The following is a 21183-nucleotide window of genomic DNA, read 5'->3' as shown; positions in this document are numbered from 1 at the left end:
AGCAGGGAGGGCAAGCAGCAGGTGGAGACCGCCCTAACCATCACCCGGCCCCAAACGCTGCCCACAGGAGCCAGGCTCCATTAGGGCCACACACCACCCCCGCACGCACACCACCCCGGCAGCGGGAGCCGGCAGGACCCCGAGGGGACCGGGACCGCGACCCCTCCCCGCCCGGGGCCCCGGCCCGGCCCGGCCCGGCCCGGCCCCGCACCCCCTCCCCCACCCAGGTGCCTGGTCCCTGTCTTACCGTGGGCGCTGCGGCGGGGTAGGGGGCGCCGCCCAGCCGCGAGCAGACAGGGGCCGGCTCGGCACGGCTCCGGGAGGCGGCCGGGCCCCGCCCCTCGCCCCTCGCCCCGGCCCGGCCCGGCCCGGCCCCCGCTGGCCCTGCTGGGAGTTGTAGTCTGGGAGCCGCCGGCCTGGCGGCAGTGGGCCCCGGCCCGCCTGGGGGAAGCTCCCCAGGGCCAGCAGGAGGATCCTAAAGCTAGGAATGATGCGCAACCTTGCTCCGATTTGGGCGTTAAATCGGATTAAAAAGACCTCCTTCCGCCCCGCTCTGCTGTATTTTTGGCTGTGTGGTTGCCGTGACAACCTTGCACACACCCGAGGGCAGCTGGAAGTGGGGAGCACAGTGTTAGTTTAGCACCGGGGTTCTGGTTTCAGTCTCTTTTCGGCAAGGGGAGCAGCCTGGAATGGCGTGGTTTTATCCATGGCCCTACCGGGGTTTCATTATTAATCCAGCAGCATGGGAGCTAGGCTGAGAAGAGAGGCAAGACCTACTTGTTATAAATGAAGTCTCAACTCAATCTGAATTTTGTAATATTTATAAAACAAATATTTCTAAAAGGTATAAAAGGCAAGTAAACAGCGCTGGGTGTGTGGGGAGTCTACATTCCACCAACATGCACACACGAACATCAAACATTCTAAATATACAGAACACTGCTTTACATACTAAACCCAAGTATGCCTATACATATGTATAATCAGGAAAGGTAACAAACAATCCTTTAAGTTCCATGACTTAAGAGTCTCCATTTACCATTCCTTTTGAACAATATGTCTTGCTTTAAGTTGTCAAGCAACTTGGTCTTCAGGCCTTATGTATCTCATTCTTCCCGGATCGAAGAAAAGCATATCCATCTCCTTTTCAAGGCCAATAGGCCTGGATCAAAAGGCACGTCCAGGTCAGCAGGGGGCATAACAGCAAAGGTCTTCGATGGCAGTAGCGGTGGGGGGGCCCATGGCGTAGCAGTCGGATCAGTAAAGGAGCCCGCAGCTCCCTCACTATCTGGCAAGCCACACATTTCTGACTGTGGTCCCACATGTCTCTTTAAGGCCTCAGAGATTGCTCGCCAGGTGCCGAGCAATCCCACAGCAACCTTGTCGTTTTTAGTTGCAGAGTCCCACACCTTGACCTCAGTTTGGTTCCATATTTCAGGCTCATAAACTGTCCAATCGTTAATAAGGAAAATAAGCTGTAAGGTTACCAGGAAAGTCTTTGTTCCTAAGGACGTATGATTCCCCATAATGCGCAGCTGCTTACCAGCGAGAGGCAGTTGTGTGCGTGGGTCCGCTTCTCTCAGCTCAAGCTTCTCTCCAGCTCCAGTGTGCCTGTTTCCAGTGACTTTCTGTACGAGCTTCTCTGAGCAGTTTGCTGAGTTTGGCCGAACCTATCTTCATGAGGCACCGCTACTGCCATCGAAGGCCTTTGCTGTTACGCCCCCTGTTGACCTGGACGTGCCTTTTGACCCAGGCCTATTGGCCTTGAAAAGGAGATGGGTATGCTTTTCTTCGATCCGGGAAGAATGAGATACATAAGGCCTGAAGACCAAGTTGCTTGACAACTTAAAGCAAGACATATTGTTCAAAAGGAATGGTAAATGGAGACTATTAAGTTATGGAACTTAATGGATTGTTTGTTACCTATCCTGATTGTATGTATGTATAGGCATACTCGGGTTATTATGTAAAGCAATGTTCTGTATATTTAGAATATTTGATGTTTGTGTGTGCATGTTGGTGGAGTGTAGACTCCCCGCACACCCAGCGCTGTTTACTTGCCTTTTATACCTTTTAGAAATATTTGTTTTATAAATATTACAAAATTCAGATTGACTTGAGACCTCATTTATAACACTGTCCTGGTCTCCATTCTGCCAGCCTGATCCTCTTCACTTCTTCTTCCTGCTTCTTTATTGTTGTAGCTTCATCGTGTTGCCTTTTTTTTTTTTTTTTTATCTTGAGGGCAGGCTCCCCTCTTACACCCTTCTCTCCACAGCAGTTCTTTTCAAAACAACTTTTCATTGGTCAAACAACTTTGAATGTAACAGCAAACACCCAGAAACATCCATGCCTTAACAGCTGGAGAACAAGAGAACCATCTGGAGAACAAGAAACCCTGAGACTGCATGGAGTCTCCTGAATCACCCTTCTTTGTTCCCTCTAAACTCTTTTATATTCCTGATGGCCTCGTCGTTAAGAGTCTAATATTATCTCAACCACGGGGCTTTCCAACCCCCATGGCCACATTCCCAAATCTCCCCCTTCTTTATTAATATTAACCATTTTCTCGACGCGAATTACCACTCCATATATAACACTGCCAAAGGAGGTGAGTGGATGTCGAGCTGAATATATAGCTCCCACCTGGAGCAGATGTTTTCAGAAGCATCTTAAAATACAGCGTTCTTGGTGTCATGGGGGGTCTGCTGTCATACTGCCACCACTGTCTTGGCAGAGCTTGATGCAGGTCCCGAGAAATAAAAATTGCTACAGGTGAGCCCCACACTGCCCAACCCAGCCTCATGGCACTGCGCTAGCACAGCCACATGCACGCTTCCCCCCTCTGTTTAGGGCAAACCTGAAGATGCACTGATCCTACTGCAGGATCCTACTGCAGGAGCACATTTGGCAATGCCACCATGCGAGCAGTGCCTTTGTGCAGCACACACCTGCGCTTGCACGCCTCAGGTCATCACCAGGTTTTGACATCACAGTGCATGCCCCAAGCCCCCAGGACTGAAAGACAAGCCTTGTTTTTTAACGTTTGGCAATTTTGGGGTGAGGTGGTCGGGAAGGTTTGGGGTCCCAGGGCTGCCTGGGGAGCCGGGGGGGTGAGCAGAGCTGGCACACGGCCTTACCCCACCCGCAGCATTTGTAAGGGGCTGGAAGGAGGGCTGTGTGCGCTGCTTCTGAACCCTGCTGCTCCCCATCCCAAGCTCCTGCATCCCAGCAGCCCCCCAAAAGCCCCGCTCTCCCCATCCCCATCCCTGGCCCCGACAGCGGCTGCAGGCAGCGCTGCGGCGTCACCTGGTGGCTGCGGGGGCTGCCTGCACCCCAAGCACCCATACTGGGCTAGGATGCAGTCCTGCCTGCGCCCCCTGCACAGCTAGCTGTACCCCTTGCTCCCCCCCCCACAGCCTGCACCAACGGGCTGTGCGCCCCTCTGCGCCCTTGCCCGTACTCAGCAGGAGCGACAACAGCAGCTCTGCTCTGTGGAAAGGTTTGGGAAAGGAAACGGTGCGAAGGCTAAAGCACCGGGAGTGTGCTTTTCCCAACCTCCCAACTGCCTTCATGCCTTTCTCGGGGGTTAGAGGTGACAGTAGTCCACCTCTCCAGCTCAAGCACCAGCAGCACATGAGGAAGGTGTTTAATTCCCTGCGGGGATGCAAGCATAGATCTGCCCCAAGCCTGGTGCCTGCCTGGCTGAGACAGAGGTGGTGAAGCTCTGGGTGGTGCAGCAAGCTCTGCTGGGCCAGATCCCACTGTTACAGCCCCACGTGCTGGATCAGGGGATGGAGACTGCTTGGGGAGATGACGCCAGGAGCAGCACAGCGAGGGCTGGCCCTGCTCTCAGCAGCCAGGAATTGCAGGGCTCATTTGGATGCAGCTCCCGAGCCACTTTCTTCTGATCACCCCTCCTGCAAGTGCAGCCCAGTACATTCCTGCAGCCAGGGCTGAGGATGGAAAGTCAGAGGTACCCTGTAGGATAGTTTGGAGTTTGTTTTAGCTTGTTGCTTGACTTTCTGTGGATGCCATCCAGCTTGTTCCAACCACTGGCAATATTAAAGAACTGCCAGAAAGCAGAGACATGGATGCATAGGTGAAGACGGGAGGGTCTGGGGACGGATGCACAGGGGAAAGCCATGTGCTCTACACACCACAGAGGCCCATCAGGCGTTGCAGTTTCTTCCCCCAAAAGCCCGGTTTGATGAGCCTGCTTGTGGAGGGGTCTAGTTGCCCCTGCTCCCTTTGCTCCATCCCGTCCCTGGAGGCAGAACTGGCCTCGACATATGCAGCCACAGCACAGACTGAGCCTCCCTCAAGGCCTAGGAACCTTGAGCGAGCAGAACGTAGCCCTGCACAAGGCTTTAAGGTCCTTCCAAACCAGCGTTCCGTCAGCCGGTGATTGCGCGGCCGGCCGCGGAGGGGTGCCAGAGACTGCCGGCTACAGCTCGCCTCCCTGCGGCCCGGCACAGCCCCCAGCCTCCCCTTCCACAGCCTCTCTTTCCACAACCTCTCCTTCCTCAGCCTCTCTGTCCGCAGCTTCTCCCAGTGGCTCCCAGCAGCAGCTCCGTGCTGAGTGCTGCTGGCCTCGCTCCTGGCCCTTTGGAGCTACCAGCAGCTACCTGTTGTGCTACCAGCAGGTAAACTGCAGCACAACGGGTACAAAGGCCTCTTGGAGCAACCTGGGGTTCTGGGGAGATCCTCAGCCACTAACCCCAGCCTTCAGGGAGGCCTGAGGAAGAAAAGAGCTTCTTTTTCCCTTTCCCTTTTCACCCCATAAGGAGTTAAAAACCTCACATCATGCCCCATAAAGGAAGAGCAAAACAGTCCCTGGTTTTATAGTATGCATTATGACCATAGGCTGGCAATGCCCCAGCTGCAGGCATGGTGCGATTATTGCACCTGAGAAAGCCAGTTGCCTTCCCTTATGCTTCATTTCATCTGGAAAAGGAAGAACACCTTTCCTGGGCCACATTTATTTACACACACCGATTTTAATGGTATGCCCAGTTCCCGAACAGAGGCACTGCAAAAGGTACCTCACAAAGGAAAGGAAGAGCAGAGTCAGGCGAAGGAGATGAGCAAAGGGGAGTGCAGCTGGGTGAAGAAGGAGGGCGCATGTGGGGGCAAAGACCTGCTTTATAGGATAAGTATAGGAAGTATAGGAAGGGATGCAAGACACGGACTCCTGATGGCTCTTGAACAGGAGACGTTTATTGCCTTTTTTCACCACTACATATACTTTCCCCGTAGCCCCATGCGCTGTTCACATGCCCGAATCTGTCATACAATTGACAGATTTTCAGACACGCACCTCAAGCCAGCCACTGCCCAAAGCTCATCTTTAACACCTCAGCCAAGTTATTTTATCTCAACCTTGCTCAAGTTTTTGTTTCTACCGCTTGTTTCCTCATTATCTCTAATTCAGGGATGTGTGAAACAGCATGGAGCCACCTGCAAATTCCTTTCCCACAGTATGCATCCACAAATCATGGAACTACTGCCGGTACCTTGACCTCTGGTGTCAATGACAAGGTGGGATCTGCAGGCAATTAAATAAGGAGCCAAGCTGATGCACTGCCAAATCTCACACATTCATCATGTTGTAGTTTAACCCGGCCGGCAGCTAAACACCACACAGCCGTTTGCTCACCCTCCCCCCTCCCTCTCTGGGATGGGAAATGGGAAATGGGAAAGTGAAGCCTGTGGGTTGAGATAAAGACAGTTTATTAAGACAGGAAAATAATAATAACAATAATTATGATAATAGTCTCGCTACAAGAAGGACATGGAGGTGCTTGAGCGGGTGCAGAGAAGGGCGACGAAGCTGGTGAGGGGCCTGGAGAACAAGTCCTACGAGGAGCGGCTGAGGGAGCTGGGCTTGTTCAGCCTGGAGAAGAGGAGGCTCAGGGGCGACCTTATTGCTCTCTATGGGTACCTCAAGGGAGGCTGTAGCGAGGTGGGGGTTGGCCTGTTCTCCCACGTGCCTGGTGACAGGACGAAGGGGAATGGGCTTAAGTTGAGCCAGGGGAGTTTTAGGTTAGATGTTAGGAAGAACTTCTTCACTGAAAGGGTTGTGAGGCACTGGAACAGGCTGCCCAGGGAAGTGGTGGAGTCACCATCCCTGGAAGTCTTCAAAAGACGTTTAGATGTAGAGCTTAGGGAAATGGTTTAGTGGGGACTGTTAGCGTTAGGTCAGAGGTTGGACTCGATGATCTTGAGGTCTCTTCCAACCTAGAAAATTCTGTGATTCTGTGATACTACTAATAATAATGTGTACAAAACAAGTGATGCACAATGCAATTGATCACCACCCGCTGACCGATGCCCAGCCTAACCCCGAGCAGTCCGGCCCCCTCCCCCCGGCTAGCCACCCCTATATATTGTTCAGCATGACATCAGATGGGATGGAATACCCCTTTGGCCAGTTTGGGTCAGCTGTCCTGGGTCTGTCCCCTCCCAGCTCTTGCTGCACCCCCAGCCTGCCCATTGGCAGGACAGAGTGAGAAGCTGAAGCATCCTTGGCTTGGTGTAAGCACTGCTCTGCAACAATTAAAACATCAGCATGTTATCAGCACTCTTCTCATCCTCATCCAAAACATACCACCCTACCAGCTACTAGGAAGAAAATTAACTCTGTCCTAACTGAAACCAGGACAGTTGCACAACCACGTTACTTAGGGCCCTGCTCTGAGCATCGAGCATCGCATCTCCTCCTCCTTTTGGAAATCTCCCTTCCTCTGAGCAGCAGCTCGGTGCTGGCCCTCCTACAAGGGGAGGGGAAATGTGGGGAGGGACCTGGAAAATATGAACCAAGCTTACCCTGGCAGTTCAGCAGACCCAGAAAGGAAAGGAGCCTTGGAGAGCCGGGAAGAGGGGGCTGACTTGTGGGGTTTGAATACTTGGGGCTGGCAGTGCTGCCTATGGCATTTCTGTTCGAGTCCAGCCCGTGAAATCCTGGAGGTTTTGTAAGACACTGTTAGATGGTTTCTAGACCAAAACTGTGTTTCAGCTTGGAGAGCCTGCCCAGCCCTGCTCTGGCTGTGGTTTGTGACACCAACCTACTTTTTTTGTCCTCCGCTGGAGCAGCCTGCCTCTGCCCCTGCTGCCTCCAACTATGCATCTCCTCTTTATTCCTTTCTTTCTGCTCCTCCTGGGCCTCTGCAGCCAGCCGCTGCTGAGCCTTCTCCATGCCGGGGCACAATTAAAAGGCTGGGTCTCTTCTGTTTCCCATGGCGAGAGCCACGGAGAATCACCCCCACCAGAGGGGGGATTTCAAACCTCTGTGATGTGCCTCACCTCCGGTCCTTGGCCTTGCCTAAACTTTCTGAGCTTTTTCTTGTGGTGAGGAGGAAAACTGCTCTTAGGATGCGTCATCAAGAGACTTGGGTAAATCTGGAATGCAGTCGCTATTTCCAGCAGTGTAGGCTTCCCTGGAGCATTTGGCTGCCTCCTAATGGAAAAATTGTCTGCCGGGATGAATCCCAGGGCCCAAAGCTCTGAGCACTTTCACAAACATTATGCCTGTCTACCATCTGAAGCAGATAGGTAACATTTTTTGTTGTTGTAGGAAAATAAGCAGAACTACAAAGATCCTGAGCTACACAGCACACCCATAGCAAAACTTTAGATCTCCCAGGCTTCTTGCTTCTGTCTTCCTTTCCCATTTCTTTCTATTCACTGCAGAAATGTCATATGCAGCTGGAATACAGCTCTCATGAAAGATCCTGTGTATATTAACCTTCCTCTGCACACCATCACTCGCCAATGTGACCTTGGCTAAAATTGGAAGCCATCCCAGAGCTTTCTTCTTCACTGATATATTTAGAACCCTGCGCTGAGCCTGGCAAAGCAGAGCTAACCTGAACATGCACAGGGTGACAGTAGAAATGTGCTGTGATATATAGCTCAGGAATCACAGGGCTGCAGAGGAGCAGCAGGCATGGAATTGAACTGGGCATAAGGATCCCAGAGTCTTCTCTGGACCTTGGGGAAAGCTCACTGAGAGGCAATGCCAGGCTGCTGGTCTGGGGTGCTGGCCCAGGGCACAGATGCTGGCTTGGAGGGGCTCTAATGTACTCTGCTGGTGGGAAGGGCTCAAAAACATGTCCTGAGCTGTACATGCTGATGAAGTGCCCAGTAACAGTTAGAAGAGGGACACTTTAGGCTATCAGGTCCCAGGGGAAACCACCTCCAGCAAGACAGCTAAATCCAACTAAATATATAATTTTGCTAAATTTTTGTTGGTAGGTGGCTATGTGACCAACGTGGTGATCATGGAATATCTTTCGCTGGAGATCAGGGACAACACCAAGATGAAAACTGGGCCAGAAGTCACAGACAACCTTGTCCTGGGTGCAGCAAACGCGTGAGCTGAACACCCAAGGTCCCTCTCAACTTGGTTTTGCTGTGACTAGGGCAGAACACATCTAGGTCACTGTTGTGCAATCACGTTTTGTTGCTTTTGGGAACCTTGTGGTGGGCAGAGCATGTGTAGAAGAAGAGGGAGACAGTCGAAGACGCTCCTGCAGTCTGGAACAAAAGGTTGCTAATGGTGATGGGGAAACTGTGAGCCCTTCACCCACAATGACCACCACAAAGAGAATTATAATATGAAGCGGGGATAGGATATCTATATGTATAGGCGTACTCGGGTTTCCTGTAAATATGTAGCAGCAATGTCCTATATATATTGGATATATATATATATATGTGGATGACCTATTAATAGCTGGGGAGACTGAAAAAGAGACACGGAGAACCACTATTGAATTACTTAATTTCTTAGGGAAAAAAGGGTTGAAGGTCTCAAAATCTAAATTACAATTCGTGGAAAAGGAAATAAGGTACTTAGGACATTGGCTTAGCCAAGGAAAGAAAAAATTGGATCCTGACAGGGTATCTGGGATTTTAGCCCTGTCATCACCCAAAACAAAGAAGGAAGGGAGGCAACTGCTCGGCCTCTTGGGATATTGTAGGCCCTGGATTGAAGGGTTTAGTGAAAAGGCAAAGTTTTTATATGAAAAATTGACTGGAGAAAAAATGAAGTGGAACGAGGAAGATGAGGAAAAGTTGAGGTTGATCAAGAAAATGTTAATAGAAGCTCCAGTGCTGAGCCTCCCAGATTTAGAAAGACACTTTTATTTATTTGTAAATGTTTCTAACCAAACTGCATATGGAGTACTAACTCAAGAATGGGCAGGAATCAAGAAACCTGTGGGATTTTGTTCCAAACTATTAGACCCTGTGAGTAGGGGGTGGCCAGTGTGCTTACAGGCAATTGTGGCTACTGCCTTACTGATTGAGGAAGCTAGAAAAGTCACTTTTTGGGCACCTCTGAAGATATATACTCCACATAACTCCCCTGATTTAGAACTAAAAGTAACTGCTGCACAGAGTCCTGCACAATTTCTATATGGGGAACCCCTAACAGAACTACAACATAACTGCGTGGAAGTGATTGAATTGCAAACCAAAATCTGACCCGATCTCGAGGAGACAGAATTAGAAACAGGGGAAAAATTATTTATTGATGGATCATCCAAAGTAGTAGATGGAAAAAGAAGATCAGGATATGCCATCGTAAATGGGGATATGGTCCTAATAGAATCGGGACCACTCAGCGCTGCCTGGTCCGCTCAAGCATGTGAACTTTATGCATTATTACGAGCCCTAGAATTATTGAAAGGAAAAAGTGGCACTATTTATACAGACTCTAAATATGCTTATGGAATAGTCCACACATTTGGGAAAATTTGGGAAGAAAGGGGACTCATAAGCACACAGGGAAAAGGGCTGATTCACCAAACTTTAGTTACTCAAATATTGCAGGCATTGAGAGGACCTAGGGAGATTGCTATGGTACATGTCAGAGGACATCAAAAGGGAACTGGCTTCCACATAAGAGGGAATAACCTAGCGGATAGAGAAGCTAGGGAAGCAGCTCTTAGGAAGCATGATGTAGTCCTAACCCTACAAGAAACGGATAACGGAAAAGGGACACAAGAGAAAAAGTATACAGAAGCAGAAATAAAAATTATAAAGACCATGGGAGCAGAACTGAAAGAAGGAAAATGGATTCTGCCTGATGGAAGAGAAAAACTGCAAAAGGAACAAACTAGGCATCTACTTTTACGGCTACACCTACAAACCCACTGGGGAACAAAAGCACTGAGTGATCAATTTCTAAAATTTTATGGGTGTGTAGGAATATATGAGATAGCCAAACAAACTGTCCAAGGATGCTTAATGTTTCAAAAAGTAAATAAGAAGGCGATTAGGCAAGCACCTGCTGGAGGAAGAAGAATTGCATATCGACCATTTGAGAGAATACAGGTGGACTTTACTGAACCACCAAAGGTAGGACGATATAAATATCTGTTGGTAATCATGAATCAACTAACACATTGGGTAGAGGCTTATCCTGCAGCACGAGCCACCACTGCAGTGGTAGCTAAAAACCTGTTGGAGAATGTTATTCCTCGCTTTGGTTTAATTGGGAGCATTGATTCTAATCAGGCAACACACATTACTTCAAAGGTTTTAAAGGCTTTGACTGTGGCCCTGGGCATTAAATGGGAATATCATACGCCATGGCATCCTCAAAGTTCTGGATGAGTCGAGAGAATGAATCAGACAATTAAACACCAATTGGCCAAATTGATGACTGAGACTCAATTATCATGGGTAAATCATGCTTACCATTGGCATTGCTAAACATAAGAACCATGCCACATGGGGAGACTGGAGTATCACCTTATGAGATGCTTTACGGTATGCCGTATTCCCAAGGAATGCCCTTAGATCATTCTCTGATAGAAGACTATGAGACCCAGAAATATGTGATAACTCTGGGAAAACAATTGAACGAACTTCGGGAGAAGGGGATGTTGGCTCAAAATGTGCCCTTGGGGTTCACAATTCATAAAATACAGCCTGGAGATAAAGTGTTGATAAAAACTTGGAAAGAAGAATCATTGTCTCCACATTGGGAAGGTCCTTATCTTGTCTTGCTTACTACAGAGATGGCTATAAGAACGGTGGAAAAGGGGTGGACACATGCATCACGAGTAAAGGGACCCGTAACAGGAACCTGGAAGGTTGAGTCTACTCCTGGAGATCTGAAAGTTAAGCTTAAAAGAACTTGAAGTATATCAGGGCATACCTACCCTTTGGATGCTAATTGTATGTATATTAAATCTTGTATTGATTAGAATATTAGCAATCATTGGAAACTCATATAAAGGCCCTAATAGAAGGATTTGGGGACCCCAAAGTTCCATAGGGGGAGTGCCACCTCCAGTAGAGATACCCGCAACATCTTGAATTACCTGAAAATTTAATAATCGGGAACCCTGTGGTGGGCAGAGCATGTGTAGAAGAAGAGGGAGACAGTCGAAGACGCTCCTGCAGTCTGGAACAAAAGGTTGCTAATGGTGATGGGGAAACTGTGAGCCCTTCACCCACAATGACCACCACAAAGAGAATTATAATATGAAGCGGGGATAGGATATCCATATGTATAGGCGTACTCGGGTTTCTTGTAAATATGTAACAGCAATGTCCTATATATATTTGGAAAGTTCGATGGTTGGATGTGCGTGTTGGTAGAGCATAGACTCCCCACGCGCCCAGAGCTGTTTACTTGCCTTTTATAAATATTCTTTTATGTTACTAAATTCAGAGTGAGTGGAGACTTCATTTATAACATTAATATCAACCATTTTTCTCGACACGAATTACCACTCCATATATAACAGTATTTTGCTTTGCGATTAATCCAAGTGCATCTCCGGTTTTATTTATAACTATTTCTATTACAGCTTGTAACCTAATTATTCTATTAAGTACATATATTGGGGTCCTATAGCCCCAGGATCCGTCTTCTGCCCACGTAGCTGGATCGTAATAGGCAAATGCCTTCAATCAAGGGGTTGGGCCCGCTTTCAGGGTCGATTTGGGCTTGTGTTACCCACAGTTACTACTGGAGAAGTCCAGTTGAGGCCCTCTCACTCGGCAGTCAATACCCATAGGGGTTGCCTCCCTCGGTAGACCATACACACCGCAGTGGAGGGTCCTGCCCCGGTCTTCCCTTCTCCCTTTCCTCCCTTCAGGCTTGTCCCCTTTATTTGGCATTCTTAATTCATGCAGAGCCTCATTGCCAGAATATTAGTTCTTCCTTAGCTTGAGTTTCAGTTCCCCAGGAGCGGAATCAACCCTCCAAGTTTTAGTACTTACTGGTCCTTTTATTCTGGATGCGTGGGTCCAACCCCTTTCTGCTGTTCTCACAGCTGTTTCAGTAGTAAGTAAAGCAAGGTACAGTCCCTCCCCTCCCATCAGGGGTTCAATGATTCTTCCCTCCATTTTTTTTTATTAACACCTTGTCTCCTGGTTGTATCTTATGAATAGCAAATCCTAAAGGTGGTGTTTGAGCCATCATTCCAATTTCTCTTAGCTCTTGTAATCTCCTTCCAATAGTAATTATATATTTCTGGATGCTATGATCCTCAACTACATTGTTTCCTAGAGGCACCCCTTGAGAATAAGGCATATCATATAACATTTCATATGGTGATAATCCAGTCTCACTGTGTGGTTTAGTTCTTATGTTTAAAAGTGCCAGTGGTAAGCATTTTGTCCAGGGCATTTGATTTGGTTAATTTAGCCAATTGTTGTTTTATTATTTGATTCAGTCTTTCTACTTTCCCTGAGCTTTGTGGGTGCCATGGAGTATGGTATTCCCTCTGAATATCTAATGATTGACATAATCATTTTATTATTTTAGAAGTAAAGTGTGTGCCCTGATCAGAATCAATGTACTGGATTATCCCATATCTAGGTATGTGGGAGGGAATGAAGGGAGTATGAAGGGAGGGTATGAAGGGAGTGGCGCGGCAGTTAGTGCGGCAGTTCGCGCAGGCAGGGCGAGCAGGAAGGGCGGAGCGCTCCCCCCGCCCATACGAACACCTCCTTAACGACAGCCGTTAGCTAGGTGATAATGGTCTCCACCAGGCATGGTGCGCTCTCCAGGAAGTCGGTACACACCCAGACCGACTACCCGTTAAAAAATGCTGCAGTTCAGGTCACCGGATGCAGGGAGTGTCTGAGCCTGTTGCTGCCATCGGCGGGAGGCAGAGAAACTGCATGCGTGAGGTGCGAGCAGGTGGATGACCTGGTCCGCATGGTGGCGGAGCTCAAGGAGGAGGTAGAGAGGTTGAGGGATATCAGGGAGTGTGAGTGGGAGATAGACTTGTGGAGTAACGCCCTGCAGGGCCTCAAGGAGAGGTATTGAGGTGAGACACTCCAAATGGGGGTGGATCCCCCGCCCTGTCGCCGTCAGGCAGAGGGAGGGGATCTGGGAGTTGAGGAGGAATGGAAACAGGTCCCTGCTCGACACCGCAGGCGATGCCCTCCCCTTCCGGCCCCACCTTCCCAGGTGCCCTTACACAACAGGTTTGAGGCCCTGGAGCTCGACAGACCAGTAGCTGAGGAAGAGGTAGCAAGTGTTCCCAGGAGGATGCCTAGGGCGAGGAGGTCGACTCCACGCCTCAGGACTGCCTCCATCAAGAAAGACAGAAGGGTTATTGTTGTGGGAGACTCTCTTCTTAGGGGAACAGAGGGCCCTATTTGTCGGCCTGACCCTACCCGTAGGGAAGTCTGCTGCCTCCCTGGGGCCAGGGTCAGGGACGTTGCCAGGAGGCTTCCCAACCTGGTTCGCCCCTCTGATTATTATCCTCTTTTGATAGTCCAGGCAGGTAGTGACAACACTGAAGAGAGAAGCCTGAAGGCTATCAAATGAGACTTTAGGGGGCTGGGATGGTTAGTGGATGGAGCGGGAGTGCAGGTGGTGTTTTCATCCATCCCTACGGTGGCAGGGAGGGGTACAGAGAGGACACGGAAAGCCCACCTGTTAAACACGTGGCTCAGGGGCTGGTGCCAACGCAGAAATCTTGGGTTTTTTGATCATGGGGCACTTTACTCAGCACCCGGCCTGATGGCCGCAGACGGGTCCCTATCTTTTAGGGGAAAACGGATCCTGGGCCAGGAGCTGGCAGGGCTCATTGAGAGGACTTTAAACTAGGTAAGAAGGGGGATGGGGCTGAAGCAAGGATTGTTGGAGCTGTGCCAGGGGGAACAATAGCAAGGCTGGGGGATAAGGCAATGGCCCAGCTGAAGTGCATCTACACCAATGCACACAGCATGGGTAACAAACAGGAGGAGCTGGAAGCCATCGTGCAGCAGGCAGGCTACAACTTGGTTGCCATCACGGAGACGTGGTGGGACCACTGTCGTGTCTGGAGTGCTGCAATGCCTGGCTATAAGATCTACAGAAGGGACAGGCAGCACAGAAGGGGTGGTGGTGTGGCTCTCTATATTAGAGAGTCTTTCGATGTTGTAGAACTTGAGGCTGGGAATGACAAGGTCGTGTCCCTTTGGGTTAGGATCGGCAGGGACAACAAGGCTAGTGTCCTGGTCGGGGTCTGCTATAGACCGCCGAACCAGGATGAGGAGACGGATGAGGAGTTCTACAGGCAACTGACAGAAGTTGCGAAATCTTCAGCGCTTGTTCTCGTGGGGGACTTCAACTTCCCTGACATCCTGGAAGCACAACACAGCCCAGAGAAAGCAGTCTAGGAGGTTTCTGGAGAGTGTGGAAGATAGCTTCCTGACACAGCTGGTTAGTGAACCTACCAGGGGTGGCACCCCGCTAGACCTTCTCTTCACAAACAGAGAAGGACTGGTGGAGGATGTCTTGGAGCTGTCTTGGGCAGAGTGACCACGAAATGAGCTGTCTTGGGCAGAGTGACCACGAAATGGTGGAGTTCACTATTCTTGGCGAGGCCAGGAAGGGGACCAGTAAAACCGCTGTATTGGACTTCCGGAGGGCTGACTTTGAGCTGCTCAGGACACTGGTTGGTAGAGTCCCTTGGGAGGTGGTTCTGAAGGGCAGAGGGGTCCAGGAAGGCTGGGCGCACTTCAAGAGGGAAATCTTAATGGCGCAGGAACAGTCTGTCCCCACGTGCCCAAAGACGAGCTGGCGGGGAAGAAGACCAGCCTGGCTCAACAGAGAATTGTGGCTTGAGCTTAGGAGAAAAAAGATGGGTTATAATCTTTGGAAAAGTGGGCAGGCCACTAGGGAGGACTATAAGGATGTTGCGAGGCTGTGCAGGGACAAAATTAGGAAGGCCAAAGCTAATCTGGAGCTCAATCTGGCTACTGCCGTTAAAGATAACAAAAAACATTTTTATAAATACATCATCACAAAAGGGAGGACTAAGGAGAATCTCCATCCTTTACTGGATGTGGGGGGAAACTTAGTTACAAGAGATGAGGAAAAGGCGGAGGTGCTTAATGCCTTCTTCTCCTCAGTCTTTAGCGGCAATACCGGTTGTTCTCTGGATACCCAGTACCCTGAGCTGGTGGAAGGGGATGGGGAGCAGGATGTGGCCCTCACTATCCACGAAGAACTGGTTGGTGACCTGGTACGGTACTTGGATGTGCACAAGTCAATGGGGCCGGATGGGATCGACCCAAGGGTACTGAGAGAACTGGCAGAGGAGCTGGCCAAGCCGCTTACCATCATTTATCAGCAGTCCTGGCTATCGGGGGAGGTCCCAGTTGACTGGCGGCTAGCAAACGTGACGCCCATCTACAAGAAGGGCTGGAGGGCAGACCCGGGAAACTACAGGCCTGTCAGTTTGACCTCAGTGCCAGGGAAGCTCATGGAGCAGATCCTCTTGAGAGTCATCACGCAGCACTTGTAGGGCAAGCAGGCGATCAGGCCCAGTCAGCATGGGTTTATGAAAGGCAGGTCCTGCTTGACGCACCTGATCTCCTTCTGTGACAAAGTGACGCGCTGGGTGGATGAGGAAAAGGCTGTGGATGTGGTCTACCTTGACTTCAACAAGGCTTTTGACACCGTTTCCCACAGCATTCTCCTCAAGAAACTGGCTGCTTTTGGCTTGGACTGGCGCACGCTTCGTTGGGTTAGAAACTGGCTGGATAGCCGGGCCCAAAGAGTCGTGGTAAATGGAGTCAAGTCCAGTTGGAGGCCGGTCACTAGTGGCTTTCCCCAGGGCTCGGTGCTGGGGCCGGTCCTCTTTAATATCTTCATCAATGATCTGGATGAGGGCATTGAGTGCACCCTCAGTAAGTTTGCAGATGACACCAAGTTAGGTGCGTGTGTCGATCTGCTTAAGGGTAGGAAGGCTCTGCAGGAGGATCTGGATAGGCTGCACCGATGGGCTGAGGTCAACTGCATGAAGTTTAATAAGGCCAAGTGCCGGGTCCTGCACCTGGGGCGCAATAACCCCAAGCAGAGCTACAGGCTGGGAGATGAGTGGTTGGAGAGCTGCCAGGCAGAGAAGGACCTGGGAGTAATGGTTGATAGTCGGCTGAATATGAGCCAGCAGTGTGTTCAGGTGGCCAAGAAGGCCAACAGCATCCTGGCTTGTATCAGAAACAGCGTGACCAGCAGGGCTAGGGAGGTGATTGCCCCCCTGTACTCAGCTCTGGTGAGGCCGCACCTCGAGTACTGTGTTCAGTTCTGGGCCCTCGCTACAAGAAGGACATCAAGGTGCTTGAGCGAGTCCAGAGAAGGGCGACAAAGCTGGAGAGGGGCCTGGAGAACAAGTCCTACGAGGAGCGGCTGAGGGAGCTGGGCTTGTTCAGCCTGAAGAAAAGGAGGCTCAGGGGTGACCTTATTGCTCAGATACCTTAAAGGAGGCTGTAGCAAGGTGGGGGTTGGTCTATTTTCCACGTGCCTGGTGACAGGACGAGGGGGAATGGGCTTAAGTTGTGCCAGGGGAGTTTTAGGTTGGATGTTAGGAAGAACTTCTTTACCAAAAGGGTTGTGAGGCATTGGAACAGGCTGCCCAGGGAAGTGGTGGAGTCACCATCCCTGGAGGTCTTTAAAAGATGTTTAGATGTAGAGCTTAGGGATATGGTTTAGTGGGGATTGTTAGTGTTAGGTCAGAGGTTGGACTCGATGATCTTGAGGTCTCTTCCAACCTAGAAATTCTGTGATTCTGTGAGGTATCAGGTGTTCTAATAGAATTTTTACCACCATTTGTACTGTAGCTGGTGCTACAGGATAAGCTTCTACCCATTGTGTTAAATGATCTACTATTACCAATAGATATTTTATCCTCTCTACTTTGGGCAATTCAGTGAAACCAACTTGTACTTTCTCAAAAGGCCTATAAGCTGTTTTTTTTTTCCCCTTGATATTGTATAAACTCACTTTAGGATAGAATAAATCTTGTGGTTAAAAATTAATGAGAACAAAATAGATGACATCTTGTTATCTGTCAACCTTCTGTTATGTTGAGTCATCCCCTTATCTGTCGACCCTCAGTTAGGCTGAAACTTGAGATAACTTGAGCCAACTCGGCATTCCTGCAGCTTGGAAAACAACTGATTCAGCCAACTTGGTCTTCTTTAGCAAAAGGTGAAAAGTACATCATGAGGAAGACCTACAGTCTTTCTCCAAAAGACCACTGCCCATGTCCCGAAGACTCCGGCCCACAATTCTTGGGAGGCTTTGCGCAAGCACAAGGACTTCTTATATATGGAGAGGTAATTCGTGTCAAGAAAATGGTTGATATTAATAAAGAAGGTGAAGATTTGGGAGTGTTGCCATGGGGGTTGGAAAGGCCCGTGGTCGAGATAACATTAGAATCTTAACGATGAGGCCATCAGGAATATAAAAGAGTTTAGAGGGAACAAAGAAGGGTGATTCAGGAGACTCCATGCAGTCTCTGGTTTCTTGTTCTCCAGATGGTTCTCTTGTTCTCCAGCTTTTAAGGCATGGATGTTTCTGGGTGTTTGCTGTTGTTGTTACATTCAAAGTTGTTTGACCAATGAAAAGTTGTTTTGAAAAGAACTGCTGTGGAGGGAAGAGTATAAGAGGGGAGTCTGCCCTCAAGATAAAAAAGGAAGGGAACACAATGTGATGAAGTTATGTCATCAATAAAGAAGCAGGAAAAAGGAGTGAAGAGGAACAGGCTAGCAGAACGGAGACCAGGATGGGAACAGGCACACTGATCGCCTCATGAAGATAGGTTTGGCCAGACTCAGCAAACTGCTCAGAGAAGCTCGTACAGAAAGTTGCTGGGAATAGGCACACTGGAGCTGGAGAGAAGCTTGAGCTGAGAGAAGTGGACCCACTCACACAACTGCCTCTCGCTGGTAAGCAGTTGTGCGTTATGGGGAATCATACGTCCTTAGGAACGAAGACTGTCCTGGAACCTTACAGCTTATTCTCCTTATTATTAATGAGCCTGAAACATGGGACCAAACTGAGGTCAAGGTGTGGGACTCTGCAACTAAAAACGACAAGGTTGCGGTGGGATTGCTCGGCACCTGGCGAGCAATCTCTGAGGCCTTAAAGAGACATGTGGGACCACAGTCAGAAATGTGTGGCTTGCCAGATAGTGAGGGAGCTGTGGGCTCCTTTACTGATCCGACTGCTACGCCATGGGCCCCCCCACCGCTACTGCCATCGAAGACCTTTGCTGTTACGCCCCCTGCTGACCTGGACATGCCTTTTGATCCAGGCCTATTGGCCTTGAAAAGGAGATGGATATGCTTTTCTTCGATCCGGGAAGAATGAGATACATAAGGCCTGAAGACCAAGTTGCTTGACAACTTAAAGCAAGACATATTGTTCAAAAGGAATGGTAAATGGAGACTCTTAAGTCATGGAACTTAAAGGATTGTTTGTTACCTTTCCTGATTATACATATGTATAGGCATACTTGGGTTTAGTATGTAAAGCAATGTTCTATATATTTAGAATGTTTGATGTTCGTGTGTGCATATTGGTGGAGTGTAGACTCCCCGCACACCCAGTGCTGTTTACTTACATTTAAAACCTTTTATACCTTTTATACCTTTTAAAAGTATAAATATTACAAAATTCAGATTGAGTTGGGACTTCATTTATAGCAGACTGATAAGCTAATTAGCATACGAAGCGAGACTAGGCGTGTTTAGGTAATGAATATGTATAGGCATTAATAGAATATTCATTGTTTTGCTGCATAAATATGAGATAGTTTGTTACTTCGAATGTGCACGTTAGGTGGAAGGATCCCCCGTGCATCCAGCACTGACAATAAAGGATACTTCGTCACTTAGAAATTTCGGCTTCTTTGAATCAATCTGGCACCCCAGATGGGACAGCCTCTCTGCCGCACTGCAGGACCCGCTGGGAATAGGACTCCCTAGGGTACCCCCGGGATTTCCCGGAGGGACTCCTTGACTCAACGGGTCACTGTGGAGGCAGACAAGGATCCCATCTCTGTAAGTGACAGTATTCTTTATTTTGGTTTTGGTTTGTTTATTTGGTAGACCGGTCATTTGAAACTGCTCATAAGTCGGAAGATAAAAGTTCTGCAGGGTGGTGTATACTTTTGTGGCTAGCACCTTAAGTATACGTTTGATTTTGTTGGCGTTCAATTGCCATTTGGAACTTGGTAATTTTTATTATAATGTTCATTTGTTTGTTTTTGTTGGCATTCAATTGCCGTTTGGAACCTGGCAAGTTTGCTAATAAGGTTCATTTGTTACAGTGTTACTTATTTCGGTTTTCGGACTTATTGCATGTGGAATTTGACTCTGATTATTGTTATTGTGATTTTGGCTATATTATTGGTAATAATAGTAGGTTCGTGGCGTTGCTATAGAAAGATACCTGCTTGCTGCATTTTGTAAATGATAAGTGTATTCTGAAAGTGTGAACTGGGAAAATGGGAGAAAGGCAAACTGGTGGGATGTTAAAGAAAAGCCCTTTAGGATGCGTTTTGAGTCATTGGAAGGATATTGGAGGATCTGCTGGTGGAAGTATGAACAGGAAAACATTGATAAAATATTGTAATTGGTGGTGGCCGCTTTATAAGCTGGAATGTGGAGAAAAGTGGCCCCTAAATGGAACTTTATAATACTTTGCTACAGTTAATGTTTTTTTTTGAGAAGGAGAACAGGATGAAATGTTGTATACTGATGTTGTTTCAGCATCTTGGTGGGAAAAGGTACGGAATTAAGTTGGCCCCTGACTGAGCCTTTGGTGCTGGCATGAGAAAAGTACAGGCTGGAGAAAGATAAAGGAAGTGTTAAAAGGGTTGTTGAAGGTGTTAAAGGTGTTTGAAGTTGAATGAGCAGGGAAAGAGGATGTAGGAATGTTAATAGTTCTGCCTCAGCCTGAGGCTGAGATCTCAAAATCATGGGTGTGAGCCCTCTGGGGCAAAAGGATCATGATTGGTCCGAGAGAGTTGTCACGAAAACAGAAAAGCAGTTAACTCTTAAAACAACCTGAGTTCATGTGTGAGCTCAGATTGCCGATGGGATTGCTCAGGGAACTGTGGACAATTGCATTCCCCTGACCGACCCCCACTGAGACCCTAATTATTATGAAAATTATGAACAGTTAAGTAAATACTAAAATCTGGATGAATTGGGAATTGAGAATATGCTTCCAACAAGGTCCAAAAGAAACCCCTATGGAATTTTTGGACCAACTCTGAAATATAATGGAAGAAAAAAAAAAAAAAAAAAAAAACGATTTGGACCTGGCTTCGGAGGACAAATTGACTAACCTTTTCCTAGGGTAATCATAGGCCTCTGATTTCAACAGGAATAACGGGGACCTGGGGAATCTACCCTAGCGGATCCTCCACTGGTTATAATGAAGCTAGGGGAGGAACGGAAGTGAAATTTCTTATTGATACGGGGGCAACATATTCGGTTCTAAATCAAGCATTAATGCCTTTATGGAATGATTATGTTAGGGTAAATATTGCAACCGATCAACCTGAAAAGGCTTATTTTTGTGAACCTTTGAAGTACAAGTTAGGGAAACAAATGGGGACACATAGGTTTTTGTACCTACCTGGATATCTAAAATCTCTATTAGGTTGAGATTTGTTAGAACAATTAGAAGCAGAAATTGTCTTTGAAAAAGGGAAAATGGAATTAAGGATAGGAGAAGAACAACTAATAAATGTGTTGAACCTGGCACTAATACAAACTGACCCTAAAAGTGAAATACCCTTAGAGATCACAGATCAAGTATGTCCAGGAGTTTGGGCCACCGAAGTCCCTGGAAGAGCTAAAAATGTGACCTCAATAATTATTAAATTAAAGCCAGGGGAGAAACTCACTCGTTAAGGTTAAGCA

The 21183-nt window shown here is 48.4% G+C and overlaps 2 protein-coding genes across 3 annotated transcripts in view; one reads left to right on the top strand and one right to left on the bottom strand.

The window, feature by feature from the left end:
* The window catches only part of LOC311426284 (CBP80/20-dependent translation initiation factor-like), a 172489-nt gene extending 172164 nt beyond the window's left edge, over window positions 1–325 (bottom strand). For both annotated transcript variants that reach the window (XM_084502553.1, XM_084502556.1), the window contains exon 1: window positions 248–325. The gene's annotated coding sequence lies outside the window, so the exon portion shown is untranslated. The remainder of the gene's footprint in view (window positions 1–247) is intronic.
* The window catches only part of LOC311426270 (uncharacterized protein), a 448189-nt gene that overhangs the window by 390334 nt on the left and 36672 nt on the right, over window positions 1–21183 (top strand). The gene's annotated exons all lie outside the window — the stretch shown is intronic.

Source organism: Aythya ferina (genome assembly GCF_964211825.1).
Source record: "Aythya ferina genome assembly, chromosome: W".
In the NCBI taxonomy this organism is placed as follows: Eukaryota; Metazoa; Chordata; class Aves; order Anseriformes; family Anatidae; genus Aythya; species Aythya ferina.
Note: the sequence above shows the minus strand (reverse complement) of the source record. Positions and strands in the feature narration are given on the sequence as shown.